The sequence below is a fragment of the Heptranchias perlo genome, chromosome 7 (assembly GCF_035084215.1).
Source record: "Heptranchias perlo isolate sHepPer1 chromosome 7, sHepPer1.hap1, whole genome shotgun sequence".
Lineage (NCBI taxonomy): Eukaryota > Metazoa > Chordata > Chondrichthyes > Hexanchiformes > Hexanchidae > Heptranchias > Heptranchias perlo.
Window position 1 is genome coordinate 18,476,995 of NC_090331.1, and position 22,677 is coordinate 18,499,671.

Here is a 22,677-nt window from a genome sequence, read left to right on the forward strand (position 1 = left end):
GAGGATTGATTCTGAAGCCGGTATTTTCCTGACTCCCAAAATATAGGAAGAACTTGCAATTATACAGTGTTTTCCCTGAACTCAGGACATCCCAAAGCACTTCATAGACAATTCATTACTTTTGAAGTGTATACACAAATTATTTAGGCAAACGGGGCAGCCAATCAGTGCCCAGAAAGGTCCCACAAATAGTAATTAACAAAAATGTCCAGTTAATCTGTTTTTATGATCTAGGTTGAAGGGTAAATATTGTCCAGAACACCAAGAGAACTTGGTAAGTGTTGACCTGAACACAAAAAGAACTTGGTAAATATTGGTCTGAACACCAAGAGAACTTGGTAAATATTGTCCAGAACACAAAGAGAACTTGGTGAATATTGTCCAGAACACAAAGAGAACTTGGTGAATATTGTCAGGAACATCAAGGGAACTTCTTAAATATTGTCCAGAGCACCACGGGAACTTGATAAGTGTTGACCTGGACACAAAGAGAACTTGGTAAATATTGTCCAGAACATCAAGGGAACTTCTTAAATATTGTCCAGAACACCACGAGAACTTGGTAAGTGTTGGCCAGAACACCAAGAGAACTTGGTAAATATTGGCCTGAACACCAAGAGAACTTGGTAAATATTGTCCAGAACATCAAGGGAACTTCTTAAATATTGTCCAGAACACCACGAGAACTTGGTAAATTTTGGCCAGAACAACAAGAGACCTTGGTAAATGTTGGCAGAGAACACCATGAGAACTCCTGCCCTTCCTGGCCCCACAAAGGAAAGTTAAAATCTTACCTGGATGGCTTCTTCAGCTTTCTTCATATTGGCCTTCACCGGCGGGAAAGCCACTTCATCTTCCCCACTCAGGCCAAAGTTAAAATCGTTGTTGGGGCCCAATGACATCATCAGACATTAATTAGCATATGTGAAGTTGGGCCCCGCTGGCTTTAGACGGGCGGCTTAGGGACTTTCCAGCAGGTAAGTAACCTGGGCCATTTTAATTGCCCACCAACCCAGTTTCCTCCAGGCGAATAGGGTTAAAATGCCCTATTTTAAAATATAACATATGGAAAAATATAGATGTTTAACTAGATTTCTATCTTATAACTGTCTTCAGTGAACTTCCTGAACATTTTAACACACTGTTTCAACATTTGAATAAAACTATTGGGTTAAGAACAAGTGCCAGGCAATGACCATCTCCAACAAGAGAGAGTCTAACCACCTCCCCTTGACATTACCATCGGCGAATCCCCCACCATCAACATCCCGAGGGTCACCATTGACCAGAAACTTAACTGGACCAGCCATATAAATACTGTGGCTACAAAAGCAAGTCAGAGGCTGGGTATTCTGTGGCGAGTGACTCACCTCCTGACTCCCCAAAGCCTTTCCACCATCTACAAGGCACAAGTCAGGAGTGTGATGGAATACTCTCCACTTGCCTGGATGAGTGCAGCTCCAACAACACTCAAGAAGCTCGACACCATCCAGGACAAAGCAGCCCGCTTGATTGGCACCCCATCCACCACCCTAAACATTCACTCCCTTCACCACCGGCACACCGTGGCTGCAGTGTGTACCATCCACAGGATGCACTGCAGCAACTCGCCAAGGCTTCTTTGACAGCACCTCCCAAACCCGCAACCTCTACATCTAGAAGGACAAGGGCAGCAGGCACATGGGAACAACACCACCTGCACGTTCTCCTCCAAGTCACACACACCATCCTGACTTGGAAATATATCTCCGTTCCTTCATCATCACTGGGTCAAAATCCTGGAACTCCCTTCCTAACAGCACTGTGGGAGAATCTTCACACAGACTGCAGCAGTTCAAGAAGACGGCTCACCACCACCTTCTCAAGGGCAATTAGGGTTGGGTAATAAATGCTGCCCTCGCCAGCAACGCCCATATCCCATGAATAACTGCATACCCGAGTGATGAGCTCCTGGCTTCTTACGCACCTTGTTGTATATCTGTTGTAGTCACTGTTGCTGGGAAAAAGTACCATAATCTCTTGGGAATCCGCCTGAAGGCAATGTAATGAGGCACAAACACCAAGGATGGGACTACACCTTGAGAAAATAGAGGTTATAGTAGGTAGACAGGATAGTAGGGTTGAGGTCACCATCAGATCAGCCATGATCTTATCAAATGGCAGAGCAGGCTCAAGGGGCCAAATGGCCTACTCCTGCTCTTAATTTGTATGTTCGTATAAATAAGTAGTTAGAACAGTAGCAGGACCAGATTAAGGATACCCCCAAGATTTCACACAGTATCAGTCACTAACACTAGTCCAAAATGATCCTGTGAAATCCATCAACAATCAATTCATCCTAGTAACCAGCAAAATCCATCCCAAGAAACTCTATACAAAAGAGCTCTTAACCCATGACCTGTAATTGAAGTAGTTTCAGTGCCACCAGATGTCAAAATTTGCCCATCAGAAACTCAAACCCAATATTCATCAACACTAATGTGGAGTGGGGAACTTTTACATGGTGATCTGATCTAGGAGTGATTTTAACCTGGCCTGCAGGGGCCAGTTTTGATCTTAACCTGCTTTTCTTAACAGGCAAGAGGGACACCCGCCGGCTTCCCGACAGGCCAACACAGCGGGAAGAGGAGCCGGGGGCCAGAAGAGGCCCAAAAAGGTAAGTTTCCTTGTGGGGTCCGGAGGAGCAGGAGTTTGTTCGGTCCTGGGCGGTGGCCTCCTGCTGCCCGACATCCTGCTCCCACCAGCCAGCTACTGCTTTCCACCGGCTTCAGGCAGGATGAGGCCCAGGAATTAAAATCTCTCTTCGGTCCCCGCACGAACAACTGCCACTGCGAGTTAAAATCCTGGCTAGACAGTTTTATCGAAACCCAGTTATAAGCTGAGGTACATTTAAACCTGTGACTCAAAATATCCTGTAAGAGTTCCGAAGACGTGAATAAAGCAGAAAACCAATGAATGCTAGGATGCTCTGTGCACCGAGAGTCCTGGAATACTACTTACAGACTACTTTTCCCTTCAATGTTAGTGCTTGAGAATTGTAAACAATTTTACAACACCAAGTTATAGTCCAGCAATTTTATTTTAAATTCACAAGCTTTCGGAGATTTTCTCCTTCCTCAGGCAAATGTTTGCTGGACTATAACTTGGTGTTGTAAAATTGTTTACAATTGTCAACCCCAGTCCATCACCGGCATCTCCACATCAGTGCTTGAGAATGAAGAGGGTTTTTTTTCCCTCACATTGTGCACTTAGTGTCAGGATCAAGGGGCGCATGAGCCAAGAAAATGACTCAACAGAACTTCAGAAATATGCCTGTTATTGCACCAGTGTCAGTCTTCCCATTTCTTCCATCACTTATCCAAATGTCATCTCAGTACAAAGAGTTCCCGTTTTAGAAAATCTTTTAGAATTAACTTTAATGTGTCTGAGCAGCTCCTTTTCTGGGGGCCAACGGTGAGATTATTCGTTTGTCAGCAGCCAGAATTAGTACCAAACTCTTCTGATTAGGATTAATTTTGTGCTGTTGACTTCGGCCACTGGGAACTGGATTGAGAATGTTCAAACTCAGAACACTTAAAACACACTGGGACCAATTCTCCTGTCAGCCCAGCATTGGATATTAGCAGTATAGTCCCCACCGTTTATAGCGGGCTCGTTCGTGCTAACGTGGTTTGCCCATTATATGATGTGGCTGGTTAAACATCGGTCATTGTAAAGGGCATTTTTGCTCTAGGGGCTAATTAACAGACTCAAATGTAAGTAGCCAAGGTAATTGCACCTTAATGCTGGAAAATCTGGGTTTGCCTGAAATAAAAGGAGCTTTTAAAATGGTAAATACATGGGGACAAAGTAATTAAGGGAATCGCACCTTAACGAGGTGTGAAGAGCTGATTGAAGCTATTTGAAGACCTGACTTTCCCAGGAATAACCACAGCTTTTAAATCAGTTTAAGCGGTGCCTTTGCAATTGACATCTATAGGAACGACAAAAGGCTACCGCTAGTTGGCCGGTGTCTGCAATAACCGTGAGGTCTGTACGTCCAAAATGTGCTGTGCCAATAGTTTTGTCCTGGGCCATTAACGTGGCTCGGGACCACCTTCCTCCACTTCCGGTGCATGCTGCTCTCCTGGTAGGGCCTAGCACCGGCAAAAGTGGAGGAAATTTGAGTGCAGCTGTAGGTCTCTCAGGCCTGCAGCTGCATTCGTAGCTTGTGGTCTTAGGGCTGTGTGGTTGCTGTTTTCCTGCATCACCCAGAAGGGCTCAAGGCTCAAAAATCTCTTAGGGATGTCTAAATAATAAAATTACAAATTATCTTCTGGGGTCCTTTTTAGCTTATTGCCAGGCCCCCTCAGATCCTTTGGCACAAGCCTAACACCAGCTTCATGAGGCACCCTTGTATCTGGGCACCCCACAGCTGCAAATGACAGGAGAAAGGTGCAAGCTCCCCCCACACCCCCCCCCCAACCCCCCATGCCCCCCACCCTCACTACACCGGGGAAACACCTGAAATCCCAGGAAAACATTAAGATGGGCAAAAACCCGCAAAATGCGTTTCCACCTCCTTTTTCCTGATCTTTGCGCCTGGGAAATGGCCGTTCGCCAAGGGCAATGGTCAGGAAAATTAGTCCCATAAAGGGAGAGGGAGACAGGGAGACTTTCTTCCCATCAGTCTAGACTGGATTTTAACCCCAGATCTCAAATGTTTGAAGCTATGTTCTAATCCATTATGCCACCAAACTTCCCTACTTTGGAAATATTTCCAACTAAACAGGGAGCTATTCCTCATGAGAAATTGACATTACTTTGAGCCATCAGTATCTGGGCCATTTCTTATGCCGCAGAAACTCTTGGTGCAGCCATAGGTGTCGGGATTCTCATCTTCAGACAGAGTTGAGGCGTTGCAGGTCTTCTACCCAGCCCTTCACATCTGTCCCAACAACCGACCCATTTTCCTGGGTCCAGGTTCATCCCTTCTGCAAAGCCTGCTCCCAGCAAGATTCCCATCACCAAGGACAAGTCCACCAATCCGAGAGCAGAAAATCCTGGCAGTGCTGTAGCGAAGACATCGCAATAACATCAGGAAAAGCAGCAAGGGGCCTTAAAGGGGTAGAAGCACCCCAAAGATCAGATCAAGTCTCCCGTTGATGTCCTTGATTGAGACCGAGGCCTGCCACAGATAAGTTAACGATTTGGACTTAAACATAGGGGGCATGATTAAGAAATTTGCGAATGACACAAAGGTAGGCCGTGTGGTTGATAGTGAGGAGGAAAGCTGTAGACTGTAGGAAGATATCAATGGACTGGTCAGGTGGGCAGAAAAGTGGCAAATGGAATTCAATCCAGAGAAGTGTGAGGTAATGCATTTGGGGAGAGCAAACAAGGCAAGGGAATATACAATAAATGAGAGGATACTGAGAGGTGTAGAGGAAGTGAGAGACCTTGGAGTGCATGTCCACAGATCCCTGAAGTTAGCAGGACAGGTAGATAAGGTGGTTAAAAAGGCATATGGAATGCTTTCCTTTATTAGCCGAGGTGTAGAATATAAAAGCAGGGATGTTATGCTGGAACTGTATAAAACACTAGTTAGGCCACAGCTTGAGTACTGCATACAGTTCTGGTCACCACATTACAGGAAGGATGTAATTGCAGTAGAGAGGGTACAGACGAGATATACGAGGATGTTGCCAGGACTGGAGAATGTTAGCTATGATGACAGATTGGATTGGCTGGGGTTGTTTTCCTTGGAACAGAGGAGGCTGATGGATGATTTGATTGAGGTGTACAAAATTATGAGGGGCCTAGATAGAGTGGATAGGAAGGACCTATTTCCCTTAGCGGAGGGGTCAATAACCAGGGGGCATAGATTTAAAGTGATTGGTGGAAGGATTAGAGTGGAAATGAGGAAAAATGTTTTCACCCAGAGGGTGGTGGGGGTCTGGAACTCACTGCCTGAGAGGGTGGTAGAGGCAGAAACCCTCAACTCATTAAAAAAAATACCTGATGTGCACCTGAAGAGCCGTGACCTGCAGGGCTACAGACCAAATGCTGGAAAGTGGGATTAGGCTGGCTGGCTCGTTTCTCAGCCGGCACGGACACGATGGGCTAAATGGCCTCCTTCTGTGCTGTAAATTTTCTATGATTCTATGATTCTAAGTGTTTGGGAACAGACTGGGGGGAGAAGATGCTGATACAAGGACCTTTCCCTCCACAGGGGAGGACAGGCAAGGCACAATTAAAGAATTTCATAATTTGATTTTTAATGAAAATTGTTTTGTAGTGCTGATTTCTGTTGTCTAGGGTTAATATTATAGCAGTAAAACATTTTTGATACTAAAATAGCTTTATCACTATATTATTAGTGTTTCAGTGTCACAGCATGCCTGACTCATTTCCCTGGACCTGCCAGCAATTTAATGGTTACAAATTTTCATCCTTGCTTTGCCAGCACATAGACTAAAATGAAAAAAACAGTACACAAATATCACAGTGATCCTTGTACAAGTTGATGAAGCATTAAAATAATTCATGAAATTCTGGAAAAGAAAATAAGTATTATCATTACCCTGTAAATTACTGAGAAGTGAATATTTATATTCAATGAATAGAATTTCCTGGGAAACAGCTTATCCACTTAAATGTAGTTTTAAACAAGCTAGTTAATAGAGTCTGACCAAAAGGATACTGCCTCTTTAAGTGTAGAGAACCATTCTGCTGTCTACATGGAGAGAAAGATGTAACTGCTAACCCAGATGTCCAGACATATGGTCCAGTCTCTGACTGCTGGCTACCAATTACATTCAGTGTCCTAGTGGAGCCCACTGGGAATCTGGGGGTTGGTGTTTTCAGACAGCCTCTCCAGTTCTGCTTCATTAATCAAATCATTCCTTTACCCAAACCACTTAGCACTCAGTTGAGGATGGTGCTGCCAGGACAGCTTTCAGTGAAGGCTTCAAGGGGTAGTTTGAACTTGAACCTGAAACTTGCTAAAAAAAAATCTCCCGAGTTTAAGAAAAATTCAGTGATATGGCTTTTTTTTTATCCTTGGTGTAAAATGGAAGGCACATAACAGGTTATTTGAAAATATCATACAGCTGTTTCAGCAAGAAACACACATTTACAACAGCCAGGTGTACAATAAAACTTTGCCAGTCTCTTATTGAGAAGATAGAGGTACAATTCAATTACAGATGGATGTTACAGAGGACAACAAAGAAATTAGAGTGCAGTTAGAGTGCAAATCAAATGGGGGAATTGGGTGGTGCAATGTGTTAGAACACCATCCTTTCACCTCTGGGGTGTGGGAATTCCGATCCAGCCAAGATACAGGGAATGATGCTCCCAATTGTCTCAATGGCTGTTCAAGCTGTTAAATAGAGCGAGTTCTGCCAGTTTCAAGTTAATTCCCAAACAGTAACAGGTCCACAAAACAAAACTGAGTGAAAATTTGGGGAACTGTTTTTGGACTGTGAGTAGTTTTTCCATTAACTTTATGCCAAGCAGGCCAGGCATTAAAACTCGAGTAGTCACATGCTCCCCTGATGCCTCAGTGGGTAAAGGAACTGTCTCGTGTGGTGCTAAGCCATATAATCCCCAAGTTTAAAGCAGCGTAGACTTGGAGGTGACTTGATAGACATCCATAAAATAATTAAAGGGCTGGATAACGTCCCTGTTGATAGATTATTCCAGTTTAACAGATTTCCCAGAGAGTAGTGAGCCTCTGGAATACATTGCCAGCTGGTGTGGTGGGTGCTGACTCTCTGTAGCCTTCAAGAGGGAGTTGGACAGGTTCTTGACTGGGGCAGAGATTGCATCATATAAACGGCAAGTGACTTTATAGATAATACTTGGTCCATGTGATCTCCTGGACTGATTTCGATCGCCTGGGGGGTCGGGGGGTGGGGGGTGGGGGGGGCGAAGAGGAATTTTCCAAAGTATTTTTTCCCTTATCGGCCCTGGGCTTTTTTGCCTCTCCCAGGAGGTTTCATGCTTGGGGGGAGGGGTGGGGGGATGGGTAGGAATGAGGAGAGGGAAGAAGGATTTAGTCATGATGCTCTGGCCATTATGGTGTGGACTTGATGGAAAAGCTAGTCTTTTCCTGCACATCAATTTAATATGTTGGTATGTTCAAACCACAGTCTGGTTTATCTCAGCTGGGACTAATGGTGGGGGCACAGTGTTCTTGGGCGAGGGAGGGAAAAATTAATTCAACCAGCTTCAGATTCCTGGTCATGGATTGTAAATCATGGGGTGAAAACACAGTCAGATTTGGCCCTGATGTGCCCCACAATCAAGCAGTTTGCCAGCACTAATTGATTAGATTCATGAAGACGGCCCACTCTGCTGGTGATTATGGAACCATACCCCAGCAAGAGTTAGTGCCATCAGCAGAGAAAACTGGGAGGGGGAGATTATTTTGAGCAGTTCTAATGAGCTTCCCATGCTCCATATTGGTTTAACATTTTTTAAAGTGGTCAACTAAGATCACCAATTCTACCAGTTATATGTGCACATGTGGGTGCAGTGGGGATGTAGATCCAACGATCTTAAGTTATCACGTATATTCTGAATTTTAAAACAACAGTCTCCACCAGCACTACACATCACATTCAGATCAGGGTTCATTACATCAAACGGATGCAAGCTGAGTTGCATTTTCCATTATGTAACAAAATTTATCATATATGAATGCATGTACCATACTAACATATGTGAAGGCGACAATGCTGATCACTTTCTCCCATATTGTGTAGTGTACTATGTGGGAAAGGCCTTTTTGGTGTATACATAGAGCTGCTTTGGGATATTGCCATTCAGGGCGCCCTCGAGTCCTCTGAAGGATTTTCACAATGGATTTTGGCACCAGGAGCATTTTTTGAGTGGCAGGTCCTTCCAAAACTCAGCAGCCAGAACTTTGTAGATCTAAAAGTAACTCATTGGCTGTAAAGCAGTTTGGGATGTCCTGAGGTTGTGAAAGGTGCGATAGAAATGCAAGATCTTTCTTTCTATGAATAGGACAAAGTGACATGTTTTCAGAATATAGTTCAACATAAAATATAAGACATTTCAGTGAGGTCATTCTTGTTTTAAATCACTTTTTTACTGTGGTGCATTGCTCTGGTAGTGACCTGAATTATTGTGGCCCTGCAAATGTTGAACATATTTTTAGAATTTTCATTTTTTGTCTGTTTATTCATAAATACTGCATAGGGAAAGTAAGTACATTGATTGCATATATTGGTTAGAGAGCTTGAATGAAAACTTACTTTATCTGCAATTTTTTTTCTGATAGTTGATATAAAAAGGTTTAATTTTCCTGGTTTGACCTCCATTGTCTTCTCTTCCCCTCCATGCAAGGCCACTGACAAGTTAGCTCAATGGGCACTATGCAAGTATGAACTACAACCTGAAAATGATGTAACTGTTTGATCCAGCCACTTCATTGAGAGGACTAAATCAAACTTAAGTATTCTTTCTTCGAATTGGCTATTAGTTTTCAGCCAATCAAACAACAAATTTTAGAGAGGTGCTTCCAGATCTAAAATGGATTTCAGGTCAGTGAATGCACAGGAAAACAAGTTTATAGCATAGAGTAAAATATGTAAGAAATAATGGCCCAGAATTTGCTGGAGCAGGGCATCTCACGGCCTGCCCCATTAGTTGGACTTTTTCCCTCACCTTTCAACTCAAAAATGTTTTTCCCTGTAAGTTGCTGGAAGTGCGAGCTGATAACGGCATGGCGAGGGCATCTGGGACCTTAGTGAATGATGTGGCAACAGTCTATCTTCTTAACCAATGAGATGTAAGGATTGAAAAAGAAACAGAGTAATGAAGGAGAAAGAGGGTGAATTAGAGTCAAATCAGGTACAGAAAGCGAAATAAAGAGAGGGAAAGAAAGATTGGATTAAGAGAGAGAAAAAAGAAACAGAAAGGAAAAGTAAGAAAAAAAATTTAAATTCAAAATTTTAAATTTTAAAAATCACTAAGAACAATTTACTACCTGTAGGAATGAGACTCCACAGTTTCAATTGTTCCCTTTCTGGGCCGGAGAGGTTGATTGACATTATAGGAACATAAATTTCAGGTGCAGAAAATAATCAAGAAGGCAAATGGAATGCTGGCCTTTATATCTAGAGGACTGGAGTACAAGGGGGCAGAAGTTATGCTGCAGCTATACAAAACCCTGGTTAGACCGCACCTGGAGTACTGTGAGCAGTTCTGGGCACCGCACCTTCGGAAGGACATATTGGCCTTGGAGGGAGTGCAGCGCAGGTTTACTAGAATGATACCCGGACTTCAAGGGTTAAGTTACGAGGAGAGATTACACAAATTGGGGTTGTATTCTCTCGCGTTTCGAAGGTTAAGGGGTGATCTGATCGAAGTTTATAAGATATTAAGGGGAACAGATAGGGTGGATAGAGAGAAACTATTTCCGCTGGTTGGGGATTCTAGGAGTAGGGAGCACAGTCTAAAAATTAGAGCCAGACCTTTCAGGAGTGAGATTAGAAAACATTTCTACACACAAAGGGTTGTAGAAGTTTGGAACTCTCTTCCGCAAACGGCAATTGATACCAGCTCAATTGTTAAATTTAAATGTGAGATAGATAGCTTTTTGGCAACCAAAGTTATTAAGGGATATGGGCCAAAGGCAGGTATATGGAGTTAGATCACAGATCAGCCATGATCTTATCAAATGGCGGAGCAGGGACGAGGGGCTGAATGGCCTACTCCTGTTCCTATGTTCCTATGTTCCTCATTAACAGGTAGTTACACTGTTAAGTACCAGCTCTAACTTTCTGCAATTAATGCACAAATGTATCAACTTCATGAAGCTCACAGGGAGATTGAGGGTGAGCTGACATTTTCACAAGGTTAACGGCGGAGCGACGCAAATCATCCAGCAACTTGTGGCAATTCGCAATTCACGGGGTATCTCTTCCTCACCACAAGTTGCTGAACGATTTACACATTAATAACACAAACACCATTAAACTCGCTGTTATTTTGACAGCAAATTCTGAGCCAATGTAATAATAAAAGCTAAATTAACTCTCATGGGAAACCAGCACAACTGAGTTCTTAAACCATTGGAACTGACATGGATCCCCTGAAAGCATTTACCAAAACATTTATTATCATTTCCTGTTATAATAAATCGTAACAGGTAGCTGATTTTAAAATACACTATCTGTTTTACATTGCACCTAAAAGCTATTGTGAACTGTCTTTTGTATTTAAAATCCACCTAATGACTACTTTGATCTTCCCAAATCAGACGATGGCCTTGGAAGTTTTATACCATGTGAAAAAAGCAGCTCGATACTACTTTACGATAAAATGCACCCTCATTTAGACAGGATCAGACAGCAGCTATTTCTTGCAGTGTATCATCAGCATTCGTTCCACTTATGTGGACTTTAGCCCTCATGGAGTAAAAATATATTATTCTCTGTCAAACCACAAAATAGCACTGTGACCGGATCTACTTTCTGTTTGGCTTCTATACTGTAAATCCCCCAGGCAGGGATTTAGGTTAAACAACGGGAGCTTTTACAGCCCCACTGATAAGATAGTTTCATTATTGGTCACAGAGCTGGTGAAGACTTACAGCTCCGTGACTGAACAGCACTAAAATAAATGTTAAAAAAATCTTTTTTAAGGAATCAGTTCTGCATCTTGGAATGAAATGGAAACCCTGTAGGTGCTAAGACAGAAAGCAGTAGTGGGTGTTTGCAGCATTCAAATTTCAATGTGCAGTGAATATCACTATTACTTTTGATATATTGAATGGAACTGCAATCATATTAAAATGACAGGTTGAATTTTGAGGTCCAGTGTTGACTACTGTAAACAACATTTTAATGCAGCGATATTTAACTAACCACTATTTCACTGCAAAATTCTCAGCAGATTTTTAAGCAACATTTAAAGGCTGCTGTTTCTCTGTTTGTGAAGCTTTATGAAAAAATAAATGTCTACGAAACATGGTGGAATGTTGGGAGAAAGAAGTAACAGATCAATCATTCATCCTCTCAGCATCCCTACCCCTCCAAATGAAAAGTTAGAAATGTTAGCAGAAAGTTGGAAAGAAGTCTTGTTAACAGTCATGTTAAAGGTCATGAATGAGCTATTGGTGCAGCATCCCATAGCTACAGGGGTGTATCTAAAGGTGAGTATATAACAGAAGTTCAAACCTGAAGGTAAGTTCACCAATATCATGCTCAATGTTGTAGCCCCATCTCTGACCTGCATTCCCTTTGAAGTCAGCTCCTTGCTGGAAGTGCAAGATGGGTAAATGAGGGTTTATCAATACAAAAGGTTGTGAGTAGCAGAAGGGCAGTGATTATTCCTGAATGTTTCTGGTCCAAGCAAACCTGTAGTAACCATCTGCACCAAAGGCTGTGAAGGTCACCACTCATCTCAACTTTTATTCTGCAGGGACCTTCCAGACACCCTCAGTAGACAGGAAAACTACCCAATCATTCAAAGTATTGACCATCACAGAGTGGCAGAGAACATAAATGAATTGTTCCCAATACAAACATACTAGATCACTGAGCAATACAGATGCATACTCATTTCTGGGCAATACAGATATATACTCACCTCTATATCACACAAAAACATCACTAAAGATCAGAAGCAAGCATATGTCAACACTGCCAGGGAAAATGGAGACATCTCCTCCACAAGGCCACCAGGGTAAGTGCCAAGAAAAAGAAAGAAAGAAAGATTTGCATTTTGATAGTGCCTTTCATGACTTCAGGATGTCCCAAAGTGCTTTTTAGCCAATGAAGTACACTTGAAGTGTAGTCACTGTTGCAATGTAGGAAACGTAACAACTAATTTGCACACAGCAAGGTCCCTGTTTTATTGATGTTGACTGAGGGATAAATATTGGCCAGGACATTGAGGAGAATTCCCCTGGTCTTCTTCAAAATAGTGCCTTGAGATCTTTAACATCCACCTGAGAGGGAAGACAGCACCTCAGTTTAAGGTCTTATCCAAAAGATGGCACCTCTGACAGTGCAGCACTCCCTCAGTACTGCCCTGGAATGTCAGCCTGGATTAGGTGCTTAAGTCTCTAGAATGGAACTTGAACTCACAACCTCTGACTCAGAGGTAAGAGCACTACCAGTGAACCACAGCCAATCCCTTCTCTTTGCTTTTACTAAACCATTTCTTCTATTTTGTTCCTGCAGCGACACAAACTGTAGCAGTTTTCCACTAAATTATATAATGGCAGAAAATGAAAGGAGTTATGTGGAAAATGGTTGCATACACACAGATAGACACTTTGTCAATCTATACGTATTCTTCTTGTTTTCACTTTTAGGAACATAGGAACAGGAGTAGGCCATTCAGCCCCTCAAGCCTGTTCCACCATTCAATGAGATCAAGGCTGATCTGTATCCTAACTCCATTTACCCTTCTTGGCTCCATATCCCTTAATACCCTTTGCTAGCAAAAAGCTAGCGATCTCAGATTTAAAATTATTAATTGAGCCAGCATCTATTGCTTTATGTGGGAGAGAGTTCCACACTTCTACCACACTTTGCATGAAGAAGTGTTTCCTAACTTCTTTCCTGAATGGCCTGGCTCTGATTTTAAGGTTATGTCCCCTTGTCCTAGACTCCCCCAGCAGCAGAAAAAGTTTCTCTCTCTCTACCCTATCTTTTACAATTTTCTCCCCTCCTCTCCTGAAAGCGATCGTTCACACTTGGACATGGTTCCTGGGCACCATGGCTTTCCAGTACCTCGTGTACTTCCTAGGATCATTTTAAGATGCTCTGCTGCCAATGTAGATCCTTATTAGAAACGAACGTGGGTCAGTGAATCAGAGCTGCAGTATTATGACCCTGTTTCCTTCCTGAGCTTGCATTTAGCAAAGCTCCATGCCTCCCTCGTGTATTCATATGTGAGTCCAGGCATTGAGTGCCCACAGTGAAATGCATTTACCCAACATGGGCCCATGCACACTTTCCAGAAAATGTCACAGGAGAGTGATCAGAAATAGGAACCCTGGCTGATTATTCCCCCTCCGCACCCCCACCCCACATCCCAGTCCCTAGCTCAGAGATGCTGAGGTCAATTAAGAGTGCCGTCATTACCATGCCAGCAGACGAGAGCTAACTCAGCACAAACAGGAGGACCAAACCGGTGATCAATCTGGGTGGCTCAGCGCATTGAGCCATCCATCCAACCTTTTGCAAATGAGCAACATTGAGGCCATCTGAAACTGAAGAAAGCCAAACAGAGCCAGATTTATGTGTTGATGAATCAACGTTGAAATACACCAATTCAGCACTTTTCAGATGCAGTTCATCATCCTGACTTCAGCCATTGAGCTCCATATTTTCAATACCCCAGTGACCAACAAGAAACTATTTTAACTGTGGACTGTAACTATGCACATTCTTAACCCAATTCCCTTCAATCATATTTCATAGTTACCTGTTGGGTGTCCTCTTTATATTACACACAAACCATTGGTTTTTCAATAAAGTATAATCTAATACTTTCATCATATTTACAGCAAGTACAATAATATTTCAGAGATATGTGACTGTAATGATGTTAACATAATCTAAATGTATTTATTTAAATCTAAAACCAGTAAATCGGCTATACTTTTTGTTACAGGTGCAAAAGAATCTTAACAGGAGAGAAAAAGAAACATTGAGCTGAATCTTGCTGGAGTGGGGCATCTCGGGCGTCAGCCGTTAGTTAAACTATTTTTTGCATCCTTTAGCTCAAAAATATTTTGCGACATAACTTGTTGCAAATGCAAGCTTTATAATGGAATGGCAAAAAATAGCACAGGTAAGAACATAAGGACATAAGATATAGGAGCAGGAGTAGGCCATATGGTCCCTCGAGCCTCCTCCACCATTCAATAAGATCATGGCTGATCTTCAACCTCAACTCCACTTTACCATCGATCCCCAGATTCTTTGATTCTCCTAGAGTCCAAAAATCTATCTATCTCAGTCTTGAATATACTCAACGACTGAGCATCCACAGCCCTCTGGGTTTTTTTTATTCGTTCATGGGATGTGGGCATCGCTGACAAGGACAACATTTATTGCCCATCCCTAATTGCCCTTGAGAAGGTGGTGGTGAACCGCCTTCTTGAACCGCTGCAGTCCGTGTGGTGAAGGTTCTCCCACAGTGCTGTTAGGTAGGGAGTTCCAGGAGTTTGACCCAGCGACGATGAAGGAACGGCAATGTATTTCCAAGTCAGGATGGTGTGTGACTTGGAGGGGAACGTGCAGGTGTGTTGTTCCCATGTGCCTAATGCCCATGTCCTTCTTATCGAATGCCTTTTGAAAATCCAAATATACTGCATCCACTGGTTCCCCTTTATCTACCCTGCTAGTTATATCCTCAAAAAACTCTAATAAATTTGTCAAACACGATTTCCCTTTCATGAAACCATGTTGACTCTGCCTAATCATATTATGATTTTCTAAGTGTGCTGTTACCATTTCCTCAAGAATGAATTCCAGCATTTTCCCAATCCTGGTGACTGTGAGAGATACAAACACCAAAGGGTGACAAAACAGATAGTAAGAGCTACAAAAAGGGAGTGTGAAAGGAACATGCAAGGGATATCAAAATCAACACAAAAAATTTTTACAAATATATTAGGAAAAAGAGGGTGATTAAGAGCAACGTGGGCCCCTTTAAAACTGATAATGGTGATATTGTAAATGAAATTAAGGAAATGGCAGACATGTTAAATAATTACTTTGCATCAGTATTTACAGTAGAGGAAGAGGATAGCTTAAGGAAACCCATTTTGAATCAGGGACAGGGACTCACCATAATTAACATAAGCAAATTAACAATAATGGGGAAAATAATAGTACTAAAGAGTGACAAATCCCCAGGAGCAGATGGTTTCCATCCCAGGATTTTAAAGGAAGTAGGTGAGAACATGGCAGATGCCCTAACTATAATCATCCAAAGTTCTCTCAATTCAGGAACCGGTCTTTTAGATTGGAAAATTGCACATGTCACTCCACTATTTAAGAAAAGTGAGAGAGGGAAACCAGGGAATTATAGACCAGTTATCCTAACATCTGTTGTCAGGAAATTACTAGAGTCTATAATTAAGGACAGAGTGATTGACCACCTTGAAAATTTTCAGCTGATCAGAGAGAGCCAGCTTGGATTTGTAAAGGATAGGTCATGCCTGACAAACCTGATTGAATTTTTTGAAGAGGTGACTAAAGTAGTGGACAGAATGTCTATGGATGTTATTTATATGGACTTACAGAAGGCATTCGATAAAATCCCTCATAAGACTGTTAGCTAAAGTTGAAGCTCATGGAATTGAGGGCAAATTATTGACCTGGTTAGGAAATTGGCTGAGCGGCAGGAGACAGAGAGTAGGGATAATGGGCAGGTACTCAAATTGGTAGGATGTGACAAGTGGTCTCCCACAGGGATCTATGTTGGGGCCTCAACTATTCACTGTATTTATTAACGACTTAGATAATGGGATAGAGAGCCACATATTCAAGTTTGATGATGACACAAAAATAGAGAGCATTGTAAGCAGTGTAGATGAATGTATAAAATTACAAAGTGATATTAATAGATTAAGTGAATGGGCAAAACTGTGACAAATTGATTGCAATGTAGGCAAATGTGAGGTCATCCACTTTGGACCTAAAATGGATAGATCAGAGTGCTTTCTAAATGGTGAAAAGCTTGAAACAGTGGAGGTCCAAAGAGACTTAGGGGTCCATGTACATAGATCATTAAAATGTCATGGACAGGTACAGAAAATAATCAAAAAGGCTAATGGAATGCTGGCCTTTATATCTAGAGGACTAGAATACAAGGGGTTATGCTACAGCTATACAATGCCCTGGTTAGACCACACCTGGAGTACTGTGTTCAGTTCTGGGCACCGCACCTTAGGAAGGATATATTGGCTTTGGAAGGAGTGCAGTGTAGATTTACTAGAATGATACCTGGATTCCAAAGATTAAATTATGAGGAGAGGTTACACAAACTAGGGTTGTATTCCCTGGAATTTAGAAGATTAAAGGGTGATTTGATCGAAGTTTTCAAGATATTAAGGGGAACTGATAGGGTAGATCGAGAGAAACTATTTCCGCTGGTTGGGGAGTCTAGGACTAGGGGATATAGCCTAAAAATTAGAGCCAGGAATTTCAGGAGTGAAGTTAGGAAACACTTCTACATACAAAAGGTTGTAGAAGTTTGGAACTCTCTTCCGCAAACAGCAGTTGATGCTAGCTCATTTGTTAATTTTAAATCTAAGATTGATAGATTTTTGTTAACCAAATGTATTAAGGGATATGGGTCTAAGGTGGGTATATAGAGTTAGGTCACAGTTCAGCCATGATCTCATTGAATGGCAGAACAGGTTTGAGGGGCTAAATGGCCGACTCCTGTTCCTATCTTCCTATGTTCCTATCCATGGAAGACAGCAATTGCACGGGAGATCTATGGGATACAACAATGCAGGAGATCCATGGGAGACACCAATGCTGGAGATCTATGGGACACATCTTTTCCACAGGATATCCAATAGTTATAAATGAAACTTTGGGGTAGATTTTAACTTTCGATGGAGGCAGAAAATGTGTGGTAGTGGATCAGCCGCCCATCATATACCACGTCTGATTTCCCTTTCCATTGCATAAAAGTACCGAAGGCTCAGATATCTTGACTCTTGTTGCTGCATAGTTCCGTGAATGCCAAGTGGTTAGTCTTTGTGCTTGGGCCTAGACCAAGGCTGTCTTGGTCAAAGCGACAAATAACATCCTGTGTCATTTTGACTGTGGTTCACTGTCTTTCTTCATCTTTTTTGATCTCTACTCTGCCTCCAAAACTGTGGACCACTCCAACCTTCTCCAATGTTTTCAATCTTTTCAACATGGAGGACCCCTGAAAATATCAACACGATCACAGGGAACTCCATCCTAAGGGATCCAGTGATTTCCATCGCCCGTGGAACTGATGGGAGCCTGCACTGCACAGGTACTGACCAGTTCCTAATTAAAATGGCAATCGGGGTCCTGAATACATCTTCCAACCCCGATTTCCATATTAAAAGGGGCCTATCGCCAGAATCAGGCGGGCATGTTAGGCCCCTTTTAAAATGGAGCCGGCCACATCGCCAGTGATAACGGGGCACTCGGGCTACCAGCCCCACTTTGAGGCTGTTACCACCCCATTAACGTCAGGTGAGGGCACTCAAAATCGACCCCTGGGTAACTTAGACTGTGGGGCATTCTTTAACCCTACCCGGATGGGCAGAAACTGGGCCAGCGGGCAGTTCAAATCAGCCATGTTACTGCCAGGAACTCACCTTTCCAAATTATAACCTGCTCTACTGAGTAGGCGGCAATGACATCTGCTGAAAGGCAGCGAGATCCTTCTTTACCTTTGCATGTCGGGTCCCAATGACATCATCGGGACCCTGACTGCAATTTTAACTGGTGGGCTGTGTGGAGAAGCCACTGTAGTTTTCCCGCCAGGTGAAGACAGGTGGGCAGAGGAGCCGTGGGCCGAAAGATTTTATACTTCCCTTTTGGGGCCAGGAGGAGCAGGAGCGCTTCTCCGGGCCTCACGAGGAAAGTTTGGGCCTCCCACGCCATGGACTTCCCCCCTCCCCCCTTCCTGAACACAAGTGGGGCTTGATTCATCATCTTCTGACTCAGAGACAGGAATGGCTATCACTAAGCCAAAGGCTCGCTCCCCATTAGAATTAGGACTGGAAATATCATGAAATTCCACATTTGTGCCACTAGATGGAGACACAAGACTTTTTTGTAAAGTTTGTGACTTTTAGCTCAAATTTAAACTTCGGTTCTTCAAATTTAATGCTGTTTTTAAACATCCTATGAAAATAAAATGAAACCGTTCTAAAAAAATTAATTACGTTTTTAGACCTTTAGTTGTATTCGTTCTGTGTAAAGTTTAAATAAAGTCAATTTATTAGCTTTATGATTATCTCACTCAATGGTATCTGCTACATTGAAACTATTTACAGGACATTGCCAAATATCTTCATATGATTTGCTTTTTGATTAGACTAAAATAGGGACAGCAGTAGAGACAGAGGATGCAGCAAAAGAGCTACAGAAGGATTTAGCTGACCTATGTAACTAGGCAAATGAAGTGTAATACTGATAAATGTAATGTTTTTCACATTGGTTTAAAAATATATGTCATACTATGAAGTGAATTAAATTGACAGAAGGGTCTTGGAAAGAATCCTGAGACTAATAGTAGACTTATCATTTACATTATCTAGACAACTTTTCACTCAGAGGGTGGTGAATCTTTGGAATTCTCTACCCCAGAGGGCTGTGGAGGCTTAGTCATTGAGTCTATTCAAAACAGAGATCGATAGATTTCTAGATATTAAAGGCATCAAGGGATATGGGGATGGTGCAGGAAAATGACGTTGAGGTAGAAGATCAGCCATGATCTGATTGAATGGCGGAACAGACTTGAGGGGCCGGATGGCCTACTCCTGCTCCTATTTCTTATGTTCTTATGTTCTTACAACATGGTAAAGCAATTGAAAAGCTAATAGATTGCTGGGTTATGAACAGTAAGAAAGAAAGAAAGACTTGCATTTATATAGCACCTTTCACAACCTCAAAGCACTTTACAGCCAATGAAGTATTTTTGAAGTGTAGTTACTGTTGTAATGTAGAAAATGCTACAGCCAAATTGTGCACAGCAAAGTCCCACAAACAGCAATGTAATAATGACCAGATAATCTGTGGTTGAGGGATAAATATTAGCCAGGACACCGGGGAGAACTTCCCTCTTCTTCTTCGAAATAGTGCCATGGGCTCTTTTAGGTCCACCTGAGAGAACAGATGGGGCCTTGGTTTAACATCTGATCTGAAAGACAACACCTCCGACAGTGCAGCACTCCATCAATACTGCACTTGGATATCAGCCTAGAGTTTGTGTTCAAGTCTCTGGAGTGGGACTTGAACCCACAACTTTCTGACTCAGAGTGCTACCACTGAGCCATAGTTGGCACAAAAGGAGTTTGTATTTAGATAGAACTTTATCATATCCTTAGAACATCCCAAACGCTTCGGTTCCAATGAATTATTTTCATTAATTACTGTTATGTGTGCAAATATAAAATACAGTTCCACATTCCACAAAGTACGATTACTAGAGTCTATAATTAAGGATAGAGTGACTGAACACATTGAAAATTTTCAGCTGATCAGAGAGAGTCAGCATGTATTTGTAAAGGGTAGGTCATGCCTGATGAATCTGATTGAATCTTTTGAAGAGGTGACCAAAGTAGTGGACAGGGGAATGTCTAGGGATGTTGTTTATATGGACTTCCAGAAAGCATTGATAAGGTCCCTCATAAGAGACTGTTAGCTAATGTTGAAGCTCATGGAATTGAGGGCAAATTATTGACCTGGTTAGGAAATTGGCTGAGTAGCAGGAGACAGAGAGTAGGGATAATAGGCAGGTACTCAAATTGGCAGGATGTGACTAGTGGAGTCCCACAGGGATCTACGTTGGGGCCTCAACTATTCACTGTATTTATTAACGACTTAGATGACGGGATAGTCACGTATCCAAGTTTGACAATGACACAAAGATAAGCAGCATTGTAAGCAGTGTAGATGGAAGCATAAAATTTCAGAGAGGTATTGATAGATTAAATGAGTGGGCAAAACTGTGGCAAATTGATTGCAATGTAGGCAAGTGTGAGGTCATCCACTTTGGACCTAAAAAGGATAGGTTAGAGTACTTTCCAGATAGTGAAAAGCTTGAAACAGTGGAGGTCCAAAGAGACTTAGGGGTCCATGTACATAGATGGCATGGACAGGTACAGAAAATAATTTAAAAGGCTAATGGAATGCTGGCCTTTATATCGAGAGGACTAGAATACAAGAGGGTAGAAGTTATGCTACAACTATACAAAGCCCTGGTTAGACCACACCTGGAATACTGTGTTCAGTTCTGGGCACCGGACATTAGGAAGGATATATTTGCCTTGGTAGGAGTGCAGTGTAGATTTACTAGAATGATACCTGGACTTTAAGGGTTAAATTACGAGGAACGATTACACAAATTAGGGTATTCCCTGGAATTTAGAAGATTAAGGGCTGGTTTGATCAAAGTTTTCAAGATATTAATGGGAACTGACAGGGTAGATAGAGAGAAACTATTTCCACTATTTGGGGAGTCTAGGACTAGAGGACACAGCCTAAAAATTAGTTCCAGGACTTTCAGGAGTGAAGTTAGGAAACACTTCTACCCACAAAGGGTGGTAGAAGTTTGGAACTCTCTTTCGCAAACAGCAGTTGATGCTAGCTCAATTGTTAATTTTAAATCTGAGATTGATAGATTTTTGTTAACCAAAGATATTAAGGGATATGGGGCTAAGGCAGGTATATGGAGTTAGCACACAGATCAGCCATGATCTCATTGAATGGTGGAACTGCCCCAAGGGGCTAAATGACCTACTCCTGTTCCTATGTTCCTATCTTCACAGAGGTTATACTGAGACTTTTACGATGTACTGATGAGTGCATTGGATGGTGTTCAGAGAAAAAGCAACAAGACTGATTGCAGGGGTAAAGGGGACGAACTATGATGAAAGATTAGAGAAGCTTGAACCTGGAGAGCAGGTGGTAAAAGGTGTACTTCAACTAGGTGTCAACCAACATCACTAAAACAAGTTATCTGATCATTATCACATTGCTGTTTGTGGGACCTTGCTGTGCGCAACTTGACTGCCGCCTTTCCCACATTACAGCAGTAACTACACTTCAAAATCACTTCATTGGCTGTAAAGCACTTTGGAACGTCCTGAGGTCGTGAAAGGCGCTTTCTTTCTATGTAAATTAGTATGAATAAAGTAAATCGAGATAGTACTTCAAAGTATTCTAAGAAAGTAGCACCAGATGACATCAATGGAAATTAATGAAAAGGTAAGTTAGAACAAGTATCAGGAAAGGCTTCTTCACTCTCAGTGACAAGGCAGCGACCAACCAAGGTAATAGAGGCAAAAACATGGAGTTATTCAAAATATGCCAGGATGTAAGAATTAATGTACTGGAGGGATATGCTTTGGCAGACTGAAACACCTTTTCCCACCTTAACTATTCCTATGTTCTATATCAGTAATTGTTTAAGATACATATACGACTGTCTCTATACATTAAAAGAATGCGAATGATAATTAAAACTAGCGCTGTTATGACTTTCTTTGAGGATCTTGTGATGCTATTGCAATATCATTAACACAAATAATATTGTCATATAATTCAAAGAAGGGTATAATTACAGTGTTATTTGTTGCTCGAAAGTAAAATTACAAGACTCCTATAAAAATGACTCCTTCATTAATTAAGATACTATTTATACTTTGAATCTTAAAGTTGTTAATTCCAGTGTCTGGTATTTGATTTTGCTATTCCTTCTGCTTAATATGGTAGAGGACATTGTTAGTCACCTTGGAAACATGGCACAAAGATTTCCTATGTTCACAATTTCGAGCAAAATCCTGAACCTATTCTAAAAACGCACGTATGATTCCACTAAAAATAGCTGTAGGAGGAAATTTTGCCACTGTCTCTGAGATTGCTAACACAGTGGAAATGAGTGCTTGTGTAAAAAATGAAACAGTTACTTGCAGTGTGG